The 11,584-nt window shown below is 46.7% G+C and overlaps 1 long non-coding RNA gene across 1 annotated transcript; it reads right to left on the bottom strand.

The window, feature by feature from the left end:
* Window positions 1-280: 280 nt before the first annotated feature.
* Window positions 281-11,348, bottom strand: LOC128778186 (uncharacterized). The gene is made up of 2 exons (XR_008423569.1): window positions 9,813-11,348; window positions 281-2,511 (listed from the first exon to the last, which is right to left on the bottom strand). It is a non-coding gene; the product is annotated as an uncharacterized LOC128778186 (long non-coding RNA).
* Between the last annotated feature and the right edge of the window lie 236 nt (window positions 11,349-11,584).

Raw genomic sequence — 11,584 nt, 5'->3', positions numbered from 1 at the left:
TTCTGTTCCTACACCTGTTGGTCACGTGAGTCGGTAAGCTTCCTTTTCATTTAAGCCCATTTAGGTGGAGGTGTTTTCACCGACAACTGCAAAGAGAGCTAATTGGCACAACACTATATACTGAGACTCAGAGGGCACACAAAGTGCCCCTCGGAGATCACACAACAAGTGAGGAGCAGAACCCCCATGCCTGACCACTCCAAAGCCACACAAGGTTCTAGAAGAGAGGTCAAGCTACAGCTACAGGGACCCAGGAATGACACTTTTGGAGGCAGTCGCCCTGCATTAACAACTAAGCTTTATTAAACGCTTATTAGATGCCAGTCACTACGCTCAGAGCTTCGTGTGCAACCTCGGACACGGAGGTGTGCCTTGAGGACTGAGCAAGATCTGGGCATGTGGAAATAAATGGAGGAGGGCTGGCCTTCTTATTGGAAGATTACAAAATATTGTCCATGCGCCTGGAGCCCTGAGGAGGCAGCTGTGACTTAAAGCTGGAACAGGGCTGTCTTCGGTGACGGCAGTCCGTGCTGGGATACAGACACCCCACCGTGCTCACACCCGCGGATTTAATCACCGCCCTCCGCTCATCCAGAATTCCATCCCGGCAAGAGTTACCGATTTCCACTTTGGTTCCAGGGCCCGTGAACCGCAGCCACGTTCTCTACCCGGTGCCATCTCGGGAAGACGCGGGCTAATTAGTGAACGAGATAAGCATCCTGGTAATTGAGGGATGGGCCGATTGGGCTAGGTGAGCAGTGAGCGTAAGAGCAGTCATGTTGCAACAGAACAGCCAGCCACCCTGCCCCCACCAAAGTCAGGTTTTCTGGGACACTTGGCAGGACATTGTGTGCATGAGAACTTAAAAAAAAAGAAAGAAAGAAAAAAGTGGGGAGGGATCCGAGTGTTTATCAGTGACTTTCAGTTAATAAACATTAATTGAGCACCTTCTGTGCACCAAGCACTGTAGTAGGCAAAGGAGGGGTGAGAGGCGCTGTCCTGGCTTCAAGGGGCTCAGAGGGTCCGCGGGGAACTCACGTGGTACCACAGAACTCCAAGGCAGTAAGCGCAGACCAGGCGCCCAGCCTGCCCTGGGGGCTGGTGGGCACGAGGATGCAGGGGAGGCTTTTTAAGAGAAACCCAGGATGTCACGGAGAGTCAGAATTAGCCAGGAGACCGGACAGAGGGCAAGGAAGATGGGGATGGGTGGAGATCCAGGCGAGCGACGTTGTGCAAAGGCTCGACAGAGGGGGAGAGGGAGAGGAGCCACACGCAGGGCAGGGGTGACCGCAGCTTTAAGGCAGGAGCATAAGCCAGAAGGAGGGAAATGGTTCCTGACCCCCTGGCACCCACAAGGCCCTTACGTGGAAATGGTGTGTGGAGAATGTCAGCAGATACCTTGCCATTTCGGGAAGAGGGAGTTCTGTGAGCACGTACCGGGGGGGGGGCAGGTGGATACCTGGCGACGACTTGGTGCGCACGCTCACCGTGATCACAAGACTGTCCCCACCTTTGATCCAAGGGGCGAACGAAGGCCGAGAGGTCAACTGACTTGTTCAGGCGTCACCCCTGGGACAGAGCAGGATTCACACCTGTGTTGGCCTGATGCCAAAGCACAGCGTCTCCTGAATGTGTCTCCTTCCCTAGCCACGCTCAGAAATCCCTGCTTTACTCCCTCCCTGCCCTGCCTCCAAAGGCTTTCAACGTTGTTAACTACAAACCACAGCATCCCCTGGCCTGGAGAGGCAGGGGCGCGTGGCCCCGCCATGCCGACCCTGCCAGCCTGGCTCGGCCACGTCGACCCTGAAGACAATCTGGCTTGGTCATTGTGACCCATCAGGGCTCTGCAACAGTCCAGCAGGTCAGCTTTTGTCTTTGCGGATGGTTTACTGACCCTATAGTCAACCTCAGAGGGCTGAGAACATTCGCTCCGTGCGATCCAGAATTTTTGTTAACCTCTTCACGCGGCCCAGTCCGTTTGCAGCCCGAAAAATGAGTTGGAGGAAGACAGCGAAACGCTTGGCTGAGGTCAGAGGGTGAATCAGCAGGCTGTCTCCAGGCCAGCCCACGTGCCCCCACCCCAGTCTGCCAGTACCCGCATCACTCCACTCGTCCTGACCAGCCGCTCTTTGCAGAGCCTGAAGTCCACAGTCAGGGACACTGACCTGAAGAGTTCCGGCCATACCTCCAGAGTCCTGATGCTCCTGGGCCGGGTCTACTCGAACAGCCAATACCAAGCTCTCAGACGGGACATATACCGCAGACAGCAGGTCATAAATAACTCATGGGCCCCTCCTGCTCTCCTTCCCAGGTTTGAGGATGAGATGGGAGTCGGGAAAGGCAGATTCTGCAAAAGCCTGCTCTTTCAGGTCCTTTTAAGAAGAGGCCAGGGGGAACTGGTTGCAGCTCAAAGGTGGACACTGGAAATTCTGAACTCTTCTGTTCAAGAAAACGCCTTGGGGCCTCCTGGCTTCAAAACTGGCATCAGGAAATGGCAGGAAAGTCAGCGATCTAAAGAGAAAAGCCAGGGAGGAAAGAACAGATCTCAAAAAAGCTTTTACACGTACACGGGATTCTTCTGCTTAGTTTCTCTAGGTTTATATCTATTTTTTATTAGTCTCTGAGGTCCCAACTTTGGGCAACTACTCTATATTTTGACAGGGCAACGGCTTATGGAGATCAGGGCAGCTGAAACATTAGACAATTATCTAAATAATCTGTCCTCTTTGACAGAGAACTTTGTCTATACCATGACAAATAAAGTTATTTTAGAATTGATTAGAAGGAATCGTGTAGGACACCCGGATGGAGTAATTTCATTTGCAGTTTCCCCGATTACCAAATAAGGGTTTTATCAGCTTTATTGGGATATAACCGACAAATAGACATTGTATATATTTAAGATGCACAGTGTGATATTTTGGTGTATGTATATATTTTTGAAATGGTTACTATGACTGTAATCATGGTTACTATTTTCTGTGTGTGTGTCTGTGTGTGTTTCTGTCAAGAACTTAAAATCTACTCTCTTAGCAAACAATAGACAATACATTGTTACTAACTATAGTCACTGTATCATTCAGTTGATCTCCAGATGGTATCTATCCTGCGTATCTGGAACTTTGTACCTTTTGGTCAACATCTCCCCATTTCCCCCACCCCCAGCCCCTGGTAACCACCATTCGATTCTCTGCTTCTATGAGTGAGACTTTTTTTAGATCCTACATAGAAGTGAGATCACACAGTATTTGTCTTTCTGCGTCTGGCTTATTTCACTAAGCATAATGTCCTCCAGTTTCATCCATGTCTTTGCAAATGGCAGGATTTCCTTCTCCTTTAAGGCTGAATAATATTCCATTATGGTGGTAATATATATATATATATAATATATATATATAATATATATATATAACATATATATAATGTAATATATATATATTATATATATATAATATATATATATATTACATTTTTTTATCCATTCACCTGTCAGTGGACACTTAGGTTGTTTCCATATCCCGGCTAATGGAATAATTCTGCAGTGAATATGAGAACACAGGTATCTCTTTGAGATGCTGAAGTCATTTCCTTGGGACTTGGAGGTAAATTCCGTATGGTAGTTTTAGTTTTAATTTTTCGAAAAACCTCCCTGCTGTTTTTCACAGCAACTCTACGAATTTCCAGTGCCACCAGCAGCGCACAAGGGTTCCTCTTCTCCACATCGCCACCAACACTCGTTACCGTTTGTCTTTTTGATAAAGGCCATCCTAACAGGTGTGAGGTGACATCTCCTTTTGGTTTCGATTTGCCGTGTCCGGGTGATGTGTGCCGTCGTAGACCCATTTGACTTACAACATCCGCGAGGGGACCTGACTCATCCGTTAGGTCGGTTTGCATAGTGATTGAGGTTGGGGAGGATAGTCTCTCCTGGGGTACCACAGGGCTTTGTCCCTTCCGCTGTTGCTACCCACAAGTCGGTGGGGGGGGGGGGGGCGGGGATAGTAAGAAATGTACAAGAGCACCAACCATTGGTGGACCATCTGTGGCCTCACGTGGCGGGAGACACTTCTCCCTGTAACCCTGACAATATCCCACTTTGCAGAGGTGGGACCAGCTGCAGAGAGGTTAAGTCATGTAAAAAGCACATCAGTTTCATTTGGAGCTGGCCCAAGGCTGGGAAGCAAATTCAAACTAGTCGATGGCACATTCTGGATCCAAAGAGATTTAGACAAGCAGGGAACGGGCTGAGTCTAAGGAGACACAGTCTACTGGGATTGTTCTCTGTTCCTGTGCTCGGGTTCAAAAACATAAGCACACAAATGGAAGATGGGGTAGTGTGGGAGGAAAAGACCCTGGGGCCGCGCAATGAGTCACCGGTGTTCTGTGTCTGCCAGAGAGGCTGGTGAAATTACGGTCTGCATGGGGAGCAGACAGACCGCGGCTCACGGAGGTGGAGGGCGGTGCTTGCTCTGTGATGAGAGGCTCACACCTGGGGATCTGGGTTTAGTTCTAGGACCTGAGCCCGCAGACAGGGGAGCAACCAGGTGGCCCCGTCTGGCAGTCAGCAACCAGGAGGCAGGGGCACTTGACATTGAGGCGTAGGTGGAAATGCTAAAGGCACTGACTGTGTTTACAGTGAAAACCAAAAGGCAGGGAGAGGATGTCCTATTGGTGGTCTTCCTTTCCTCAGAGCCCCTGGGGGATGTGAGGACTCATTATACAGGACCTTGGAGGGTATGAAACCAGGACTCAGGTATAGACAAAGAGGCTAACTTCATACGAGACAAACAAATGGAAAGCTGTCCTAACAATCTCCAGACCTGTGGAAAAAATAGATGGACAGGGTGGAGGGTGAAAGTGAGAGGTAGTGAGTGCCCCGTCACTAGAGGTGATCAAGTGCATGCTGTTGGGCCACACTTGGACTTCTGTGGGCGCTAGGCACTTTGCGTTCCATAGACCCGTTTCTTCCATACACAAAATTAAGTATTACTTTATGACCGTGTTGGCATAATGACAGATATAATGCATGCTCGATTACATTCATTTCTTTTCCTCTGACTTTAAAAGACAGGAAGATGTTTTCCCGGGCCCCTAATAGTCTGATGGGCCTGAGGCATGGTGTCTGCTGTGTGTAAATCAGTCTTGCCTGCTGACTCACGGCCCGAGTGTTGTGAGGCCAATTCTGATCATGCACTGGTCGGACGGAGGGTGTTGAGGTCAGATGCGTAAACCTCCCCAGGTCTGAGATGCTATTAGGTGAATTCTGCCAAAGCAGAGAAGAGCACCCCAGCTGCTTTTCGAGATTGTCGAGGTGCACGTGTTGCTAACAGCACGAGCTGAGGAACTCTGTTGGAGCTGATTCCATGCCGTGGAAATACGCTCATGGACCCCCATCGTTCGAGGCAGTAGCACCTGAGGCCAGGATCAGGGGCTTGGGGTGGATAAGGAATTAGTGGTTTCTTTTGTTTGATATCCTCCTATTACTGCCTTGTTTAAATGTTGATATTTGGCTAAAAGCATGGATCACTGTTGCGAACCGACCAGAAAGAAATACGAACGTAAGATCTATACATTGGGATTTGATTTGTATTTGGCTGCCCCCACCTCTTTGTCTGATCAGGAACACTATCATGATGGAGGGATGATGCCGTGAGGTGTCACGGGGCATATTTGGCATTTCCTGCGAACAGAACAGCAGGAGAGAAAGCTCAGCATAACCCATTATGCAACAAGAAGTCAAAGGTAAAAACAGGGCCACGGGGGATCCCTTTGCTCGGGCAGCCAAACAAATTCAGAAACACACGAATTCAGAAATCATCTACATCACCACGTTCCTGGCAATCACACAAGTATTTAAGTTTGGTCTCTGTTTTCCAGAACTTTCGGTTTCCTAGGTGCAGTGAGTGCTAAACGTGTCTGGAAAGGGACCTTCGAATCCCTCCATCCCCAGGGGTAGGAGGAAGAGGGACCCAAACTTCACAGAGCTACCACCCCCAACAGCCTGTCCTCTGAGTTACAGCGTATAAAAGGCACAGCCTGAATAAACACTGTCCCAATATCAGGTCCCCCCTTTTTTTTTTCATTCCTTTTTTTTTTTTTTTTTTTTAATCAGTTCTGATTTCAGCACAAGAAACATCTTTGAAGGGTTGAATGCTTTTGAGATGTATTCCCTCATCAGTCTAAGCTGTGAGTAAGATCGCAAGGGAGGGGTAAATCTAAGAAGGTCCTAACTGGGAGGCGGGGGTGGGAGGTGAGAAATCTAAGGAGATGGCTATGCCCTGAAAAAAAAACAAAAAAAAAACAAAAGGAAGTCATGGAAATCTGTTGATTTGGAATGGCAGGGGTAGAGAAAGAGACCTCGTCATGCTGTATCTCTCTATCTGCTGCCTAAAAACCAAAAGAAGCCTTTTCGATCAGGGGTTCATGTGTGCGCGAAAGTCTGTCCAAAGCCTCCTGTCTGCCAGGCCATCCTGGGCATCTTTTTTTCCCGGTGAAGAAAGGGAGTATATTTGGGGAGCTCGTCCCGGGAATTCTCACTTGAAGACACGGCTGGGTTTTTCACATCTCTTGTGCAAAAAGAACAAATGTTTTCATAAAGGAGGTGTGTTGTGTTCTGGGGAGACCGAACAGACAAAATAAACAAAACCCACCAACGGCCAATGCCACGTCACTTCCCTTCCGTGGTTCTTCCCAAGGCGGGGATGACACCTCGTTACGGGTTCTTTCAGGACCCACGGCCTCGCTTGTCTAGATCCTCTAGCAAGCAGTCCAGTGCGTGAAGAGCCTAGCCTCTCCGGTGCCTCCCCCTGTCCTCCCCCGCAGACGCACCCCCCACCCCCTGCTGAATGACACCCCCTAGAAAGAGACCCGCGCATCTCCCTTGTCTATATTTTGCCTCCTCCTCATGATTGCTCTCCTCCTTTGCAGCCTGGCTTCCCCGAAACCAAATGAGTTGTTCTCTAACTGCACCGGAAAATCAGAATTTATTGTACATATGTTTGTGTTCCACTTAATAAAAAAACCTATATTTTAAGATAAACTTTGTTAGTAATTCACGAGGTAAGTGACTATTTATGCTAATCAGGCAGAAATATATTCTCAAGCATAATGCATTACATAAATTTGAATGCAAAATGTTCAATTATGAAGTAAATACAGGTAATGCAAATAATAAATTACCTCTAATAAAAATTATAAAAGATGTGTCTTCAAAGAGAGAGCGGCTTTAACTTACAACTGTGAATTGCTTAAAGAGAAAAGAATTAATAAATGCTGAATTACTCTGATGATTATTTAGCACATAATTCACCTATTCATAACGACTCCTAGTAATCAGACTGGTGTTTCACATTCTCCAATATGAGGCAAGACTGTTTTCTCAGCAATTTTACCCTTATCAGATTATCTCGTCTGATTCTATTAATTTTCTTCCATGGATCTGCTCACAGTGATTTGTGATTTACTTACCCAGCTAACTAAAGACTGTTAAAAGGATTTATCTAACACGAGACCTAAGAACACTATATGTCTTACACCATTCAGTTACTCTGAGCAACTCTTTCCTCAAATCAAGTTAGTTGCTTTCCTGGTGAAATGAGTGGACACTCGTTAGTTCTGCACCGTAAAATCAGTTTCTGGATAAACAAAGAGTTCGGACGCTGCCCTTGATACATCTTGTTCTTTTTAGATTACATATGTCTGATTTTGACATGATATACCTGAGTTGCTATAACTCACAGTCAAGAGAAATATGTTACTTTTGGCGTTGGATCATTGTAATTTGGACATGAACAAGTTTTTTTTTTTTTTTTCCTTTCTTTTTTCATGAAGTTCCTATGTATGTAGTTTTGCAATCATCCTCTACAGGATTCGACCCATACCCTCCCCCTCCACATTCTTCTATAAATATTCACTGCTTTCAGAAACTTTAATACTACTGGTTTGAATTGGTCAATAATGACAAACGCATGGTTTCTAAATTACTCTATATTGTTCTACAGAGATTACTAGAGTATATATAGCAAGGGGATATTAAGCAGTAAGAAAACACAGTTCATATTGTATTTGGATTAGACTAGCTTGGAAGAAGTGAAACAATGTTCCCAAAGAAGTCTAAAGAAATGTGGCCTTGCTGTAATTATAGAGAATCAAAAATCTGAATAGTACTAATTAAAATGAGAGAGCTCAATTGTTACAAAAGAAACGCCGCTAACAGAGAACTGTAAATGTTTAGACACCCCTGTGAATCACTAGCTAATAAAGCAAAAAGGACAAAAATGAGAATTCAGTTCTAAAAGCACCACTGCTTCCCATCTGAAAAATAATTCTAATCCTCTTTTTTTTTTTTTTTCAAGAGAAAATGGGAGACTAAAAGACTGCAATAAGAGAAAGAAAAATACCATAGCTTGACAGGAGCGTACGAAAATAAACCATAAAAAATGTGCAGATAATAATACATTTAGCTGCCCAAACATGGACATTTAATTTCTAGAAATGATATATAATTGCAACAATTAGGTGCACGGCCATGAATCTGTATCCCATGGTCTTCGTCATTAGCAAACTTTGTTTATAAAGGTTGTTTATTTATAAACGTAGCAGTTTCAGTGTTCCTGGCCAAAAACACTTTCATGAGAGGCAGGGATCCTATCTTACAGCTTTTAATGAAAATGTGATGCAAAAGGATAAAAAAAAATTATCACAAACAAAAAAATGCGTCAATAAATACACTTATATTCATTTTCCACGAAATATATAAACTTCAGATTTTTGTGGCTAGTGAGAAAAAAAGGCATAGAAAACTATCACTATGGGCCATGCTAAAAGATAGAATATGTTTATGTAATTTAAGCAGTGGATTTTCCTCTGAATGCATAAGCTATAATCTCTTCACTTCATTACTAGGTAAAATACGGTTTGAGAGGAGGAAAGCAAAGGAATTCTGTTAGGTTGCATAAATATTGACATAGTTTCACTCTTTCTTCCCAACTGGTAATAGACATACTTCATTCCATCCCTACAAAGTGCTCCCATAAAACCAAAACTATCCTTATAAACAGCTTCTCTGCAGCGATAATGAAAAGGAAAAAAGCGCTTTTCTGGAAAACACCAATGGCACTGGCCTCTTAGGGTTATGATGTGCCTACAAACCCTTTGGGGAGTCTCTCATTAGGGATTCTGGGTGTGCTGGAGCTGAAGGCTGCCAGCTTCAAAGAAATTAACACAAGTCTAATCTGGTGTAAGAAGCCAATGAGTGACACCTAAGGTCTCATTATAAATAGTCAAGTATGCCGTGGGGTGGGTGAGAGCAGTTCTGAAGTGCAACGTTCAAGAAGCTAGCTTAATATATGACTAAGTGTCAGAAGTCAGGTTTTCTGAGAATTACTTTTCAGATAAACAAGTTTATAGCACTGCACTTAATCATACTTACTAGAGACATCTCATTTATCACCGAATTACAAGTAACTTTAATTCTATTGATATTGCCATAAAGCCCGTTGAAAATCCATCCTGGGCACTTTTAAAGGGTTTGGGGCCCTGTTACATGGGAGTCATTTGCAAAAGTCTCTGCAAAGCCACACTCGGAAGGCTTCTGTGTCTTCTGGCCTCTTTGTTGACAGTCGAGGGGGACACTGGGGGGAAAAAAATGACTCCCGCACCTGCCAACACTCTCCTTAGCCCCTTTCCTACAAGGTCGGGTTCTCGCTCTACAGTCAAACTGATTCTCTGTGCCTCAGTCCCCCTCCCACCTTGGAAAACCAGCTTCTTTGCACTTCATCAACAAAACTGGACAGGGATCAATTTCAACTGACCTTTGCCGAAAGGTGGCGCTGTTGAGGTAAAAATCCAACAATAGTTTTCACTCTTGGATTCTTTTGCAGGCTTTTCAGAATTTTTTTTTTTTTTAAGTGCGCCCTCCTAGCGTCTCCCCCTCCCATAAAGTAAAATAAATATGATTAACACCAAATGCATTTCATTAATTGGAGGAATCAACAGTCTCAACATCCAAGTAGGCGGGCTGGTCTTCCAAAAGCTGGGTCGGCTTGGCGCACGCTTGCTTTCCCCCAAATAAATCTCGGTTTCTCCGACTTGCCTATCGCTTTAAAATCTTAGAAACAGTTGTTGGTTCTTTCTTTTCTCTTCTTTTTCTTTCTTTACTTTTTCTTTCTTTCTTTTCTTTTCTTTTTTTTTTTTTTTTTTTTTTTTTTTGCATAAGCTTTAAATGAATCCATCTAGAAAACTGAACAGTTATTAGCATCTGCAACGGGGAGGGGGAGAGGCAGCCCCCCACCCCACCCCACCCCCACTGTGGGTTTCCGGGCTGGTCGAGAAACCGCGGTTTAAAATTTAACCCTTCGAGGGGAGTTGGGGAAGGCTGGGGTGTTGTTTACCCCCACGTACAAACACCCCTTGCTTCTCTCCAGCGCCAAGTCTGAAATAATTCAGTGAAACGTGAAAGTGCAAAGGGCGCGCGGGACCCTGATAAACAGGAGTCAGATTTCATATGGGGGTGGGCGAGCGTGTGCGTGAGTGTGCGTGTGTCTATGGGGGAGGTGGGGTGTGAGACAGAGAGAGACAGAGACAGAGACAGAGACAGAGAGACAAATATGAATCTCTAAGGCCGAACTCGGGCCAGAGGTGGAAGCCCAAGGGCAGAGCCCGGCTGACCAGGCTCTGAGCTTCTGCGGAGTTAACTCGCGTAGGCGTTCGCTCCCCCCATCCTAGGGCACGCGACGCCAGCGGGCAGCCAGTGCCCGCGCGTAATGGCCCCCGAACAACTTATCTCCCTTCCTTCAAAGAGGGCGACAAAACGGGCTTTCTCCCCGCGCGGACTCGGAACCACTCGGGCTGCACGCGGAGAAGTGGCGTCCTGCGCGCAGTCGGGACCCTGAGCCCCCAGCACCCTTGCGCCCCCGAGCGCGCGGGCCCCGGGAAGAGAGACAAAGAGTTTGCGCTCTTTGGTTCGAAGGGCCAAGTTTGAGCTCCGGGCACAGCCAACGGCTCGGGGAAGGAAGGTCCCCGGAGCAGACACCTGGGTGCCAAAGGTGGAGCAAAGAGGAAAAGATGCCGAGCGAATTCGCAGTCCCGAGGATGGGGGCTCCCGGGGAGGGGAGACAGGCCAATCCCCCGGCAGAGCGAGGGGAGGGCAAGCCGGCGCTCCGGAAGGCAGGCCTCTCTCGCGCTCCGAAGTAAAGCAAACGGTCCTCCCGGGTTCCCGAAGCCCCTCGGGACTACTCCTTCCCCTCTTGCGCCAAACTTTGCGCCAGGCTTCGCTCCCTCCCTGGGAGGCTGCGGCGCGCAAAGGGTTAAGCCAGCCTGTCCCAGCTGACAGTCAGCTGATTGGGCCCTGATTGACAGCTCCGAAAAGTTTCCTTGTTTCTATCTATTATGCTAATCGCGGCCGCTCTCGCCGCCTCCCATTGGCCTGGAGTACCAGTCAATTTCCCATTTGGACCTGACGTCACACGTGCTATAAAACTCAGCAATTGCTTTAAACTCTTCTTGCTGGATCAGAGGCTTTAAAATCTTTTTTCATCTTCGAGCTGTGGCTCGGGCTGCTCGTCGGCTCGGCCTCCCCCCTTTT

This window comes from Panthera pardus, unplaced genomic scaffold, assembly GCF_024362965.1.
Source record: "Panthera pardus isolate Hobbes unplaced genomic scaffold, ASM2436296v1 HiC_scaffold_19, whole genome shotgun sequence".
Lineage (NCBI taxonomy): Eukaryota > Metazoa > Chordata > Mammalia > Carnivora > Felidae > Panthera > Panthera pardus.
This window is presented reverse-complemented; position numbering and strand designations above follow the sequence as displayed.